The sequence below is a fragment of the Lactuca sativa genome, chromosome 8 (genome assembly GCF_002870075.4).
Source record: "Lactuca sativa cultivar Salinas chromosome 8, Lsat_Salinas_v11, whole genome shotgun sequence".
Classification (NCBI taxonomy): domain Eukaryota; kingdom Viridiplantae; phylum Streptophyta; class Magnoliopsida; order Asterales; family Asteraceae; genus Lactuca; species Lactuca sativa.
In genome coordinates, this window is record NC_056630.2 from 155206853 (window position 1) to 155211344 (window position 4492).

Consider the following 4492-nt stretch of genomic DNA (forward strand, 5'->3'; position numbering starts at 1 on the left):
AGAAAAAAAATTAAAAACACGGAGGGCGCTTTATCTTAAACGCGTGTCTTCTATAGGTGTCGCTTTATAATTTTAAGGAAACGCGCCTTGAGAAGATAACGGGGGAAACGAAACCCTAAAATTTTGAAAACCCGCCTTTCTTTTCTACCTTGTTTTCTTTATCTTCACAATCGACTCTCCCTTTTTGTTTCTCTATTTCGATGGTTGTTTCCCTCTTGCCCTAATCACGTCGTCGCCATGAATCACACACCGCCAGGCAGTGGAAGAAGATGATGAAGTTTGTCGTTGCCGTATGCCGCCCTCCCTCGCTGTCTCTAACTATCTCTGCCCTTTCTTTATTCTCCGCTTCTATGATCTGAAACTCCTATTCACCCCTCTAAAGCCGTACTTGTAAGTCCACACCACGCTTGTTCTTATCTTGTTATGGAAAATCAAGAAACATTCGAAAAACCTTAGGGTTTCGCTGTGAGGCCTCGTTTCTTCTTATCAGTGTCGGATTTCTTCTTGGCTGAGGGGCCAGATTGACGAGACATGTGAGAATTCTGAGATCGATCATTGCTCCCTGTGTGACTATGTGAGGATAAAGAGATTAATGGCTGCGACAGGGTTTAGCAAACCTCCTTATTTCTTCTCTACCAGGTATAATAAATGTTGGGTCAAGTCTCTAACTCTGCATTCTCTCTACCACTGCATTCTCTCTCTCTCTCTCTCTGTGGAAAACCCTAATCACCCTTCTAGTTTTCTGAACCAGGAAAAAGCATGGTTTGTGTATTTGTAAACCTGATATACAGATTTTTGGGTCCGATTTTTAGGGATTACCATAAATCCCCTTAAATCCAACCATTACACTTGTTCATTCATTCCCCATAAATCCCTTCATCTTGATTACGATCTACAAACCGCCTAAATCCCCCAGTTAGAGTATCTACCATGGATGCTCTGCGCCGACCTAATCTCGATCTTAGTAATTCTTCACCCCTTTCATCAATTTACACCAAAACCCCTCAAACACCAACCTCTTCAACTTTTCCCTATAAGTACTGATTATCTTCTTCCAATTTCAATGGTTACCATAGCAAGTGTAAAGTACCAACACCACCTCAAGCTTTACCCAAGGCAAATTCGAATAAATCAGTTGAATCCAATAAGAAATTGATTGATTCAATCGCTAAAGGTTTGATCGGGCTCGCTGCTGCAGTCTCTGTTTGTTTAGATTCGCCAACTCTTGCCGAGTCCTTAACAATAGCATTCCCAGCTTCTCATACTCATGAGGTAGGTGTTCAGTTCGATCATCTTTTTTAGTAGTTTGATTGGGTTGTGCAGATAAGGTGTTCGATCTATTGCTTATATGGGTTTGGTAAAATTTGATTTCGTAACAGGTGAATGTTGTGCAGCGAACCCTCGTAGAGACTTGGGGTTTGATCAGAGAGACTTTTGTTGATCCAACTTTTAATCATCAAGGTACGATTCATTTTTGTTGTTTTATGTCTTTTAGTGTCAATAAGTTTAACGTAAGTTTATGTGTTTTCTGTAGACTGGGACTCGAAATTCCAACAAACAATGGTGGAAATGCTTCCACTTAGAACAACTGATGCCGCATACAGCAAGATTAAAGGAATGCTTTCTACTCTTGGAGATTGCTTCACTCGCATTATCAGTCTAAAGGTGCAACTTTTCGCATTACTTTTACAAAAATTGTCCCCGTGGTTTCTGAAAGAGTTTTCAGTTTTGGACTAAAATTCAGAAACAACAGGGACCATTTTTGTAACTTATTCTTACTCCTAGATTCCAAAAGGGGAAACTTACTCTATTTTCTTTTCGGCAATGATTTGTACAGGAATACCAAAGTTTTAGAATTGGAAGTGATGGAAACGTGCAAGGAGTTGGACTATTTGTGAATACTGAACCAGAAACCGGTCATCTGGTTGGTGATGTCGAGACTTGAACTTGAGACCTCAGTTATGGATTCTTATTTATTTTTTATTTTTAAAAATTTTAAATTTTTTGTTTCAGGTTGTATTGTCCTGTGTTGAGGGTAGCCTAGCTGCTAGAGCTAGAATACATGTAGGAGATGAGTTGATTGAAATAAATGGAGAGAGAGAGTTAAAGGGATTAGTGGTGAAGCTGCTGCACAAAAGCTTAAAGGTAATGTTGGGACAAGTGTTACAGTCAAAGTGCACAATGTAAGTTTTGTAGGAAGGAATGTAATGGTTGATTCCTTTCTAAAGGATTTTATAGAAATTTGTGCATGTTCACATTTATGATCTATAGGGAAAAAAGTTGGCCATTGACTCTAGTTTTAGAGAGGTGAAACTACCCCGGGAATTCATCAGACTTTCTCCTATATCAAGTGTCATCATTCCTCATAGAACACCAAATGGTCATGTATCCAAAACCGGATATGTAAAGCTATTAGCCTTCTCCCAGGTGCTTATTAATTCTCTAAATCTTAGTCTTACTTTATAACTTCATATCTTAAATTCATCTAACAACAAGATTTTGTAAACAGCCTGCTGCTACAAATATGAAACACGCCATTCGTGAATTGGAAAATTAGGGTGTTGAATCTTGCATTTTGGATCTCCGAAACAATCCAGTCTGTAGCCTAAAGTTGACTTTAGTAAACTTTTGTTTGACTATCTACAAGTATTTACATATATATGTTTATTTATAAGGTGGTTTCATGAAGGCTAGACTTGATGTTGCTCAAATATGGCTGAATGGAGATGAGACTCTAGTGAACACAATAGATCGAGATAGGAACATGCTTCCTATTAACATGATCAATGGCCATGCTCTTACTCGTGATCCGCTAGTTGTTCTTGTAAGTTTTTTTTTGACATGAAAATCTATATATTCACCTTCTGTTACATCTTTTGCTAGTGCTAACATGGCAGTGAGACAACGGACACATCAGAAGAAGTATAAGCTGAGAACTGGCTGTGTTAATGTGTCCTATTCTCATACACCTGGTAACAGGGAGCACACAAAGGCTACAAGAAACATGTGACAGTTGGCGAAAAAGGTGTTGTTTTATCCCCCCCCCCCCCCCCCCTTTTTTTTTTGATATTTTACATTTGTATAAACCTAATATGATTTTGATTTCTGAAATAAATTGATTTGTGCAGGGGAAACGAGGTTTATAAGAGTGGAGATTTATCAGAAGCTGAAGTATGTTATTCAAAGGGTATTAGTTCAATACAACATACAGAGACACCTGGCGTTTGTATACAGCCTCTTATTTTCTGTTATAGCAATCGTGCAACTATACGCATGGCTCTTGGAAGAATGAGGGAAAATGTCTAAACCACTGTAGAATGGCTGCTGCATTAGATCCCAATTTCATGAAGGTCAATAAGCTCTTTTTCAGAGAAACTACTTAATATTAAAGGAGAGGCTCTTCTCATGGTATGTGAATGTGATTCATAATCTTTGTTAGTTTAATAATTGAAATTGACTGATTTTCCCCTACTTATTACACAACTGGGGAAGCATAAAGAGATGGTTCAACTGTGTGAGCAAACCCTAGATACATCGGGTACTCAAAATTCTACCAATTTTTTAAACTACTTTCCCTTTACTTTTGAGTTTTAACCTCTTAATATTATATGATATTTATAAACCAGGGAGGGGAACTTCAGTGGTGAAGATATTGTTAGGGTTACCACCATGAACAAGCATGGGAAGCATGATTTGGATATTCCAGTCATTGTCAACCCAAGAAATGATCCTCCATTGATTAATGTCCCTAAGTTCATTATGTTGGAGAATGTGACAGAGGATGATATTCACTTTCCAGGTCATATTCACTTTCCAGGTATATTACAGTTTACAAGAAATAACAACGTACTTTTATGTATTTGCTTATTGTGAAAACATTTTACTTTTATTTCTTTCTATTACAGTTTACAACACTGCACTTTTCATTTATGCTCTTACAAGATTTGTTGTAAGTCCTTTAATCTGAAGCCACTAGACATCAGGACAGTTATTAGCTTTTGTACACAATTGTCTAACTAAATGTACCTTTTAAACTGGGATACTGCAGGCCTATGCATGAGATCACATTTTCAACAATAGACATACAAAAGCTCCTAAGTCAGGTATTAAAAATTCCACCTTTTTCCCTTGGCTTGATGCATATTTACTATTTAGCTTATTATTTTGATTTACACTTGCTGGAAATTAGAAGCGATGAGCTACATAATGATGTTTCATAGATGCTCCCTGGTTATAAACAGGTATGAATATGATTTACACTTCCAGTTCACATTGTATCCAATTATGGAGAGGATATTTGGCCCCATAGTAGTAGCTCGTATTGCAGGAGTAAGCGATTTTTCTTTAATTTAGTTTTTCTTTTACCATTTGTTTAATTTAATTATTCATTTTTTATGTAATTATTCATTTTTTATGTAATTATTGATTTTCCATGAGAAAAAAAGTTTTATATATGAATCTTGAAAAATGGAATGTTTGTTTGATAAGTGAG

General features: G+C 37.0%; 1 pseudogene; it reads left to right on the forward strand.

Moving 5' to 3' along the window:
- Positions 1-930: 930 nt before the first annotated feature.
- LOC111886673 (carboxyl-terminal-processing peptidase 3, chloroplastic-like) lies at positions 931-3967 on the forward strand (annotated as a pseudogene).
- The last annotated feature ends 525 nt before the right edge of the window (positions 3968-4492 follow it).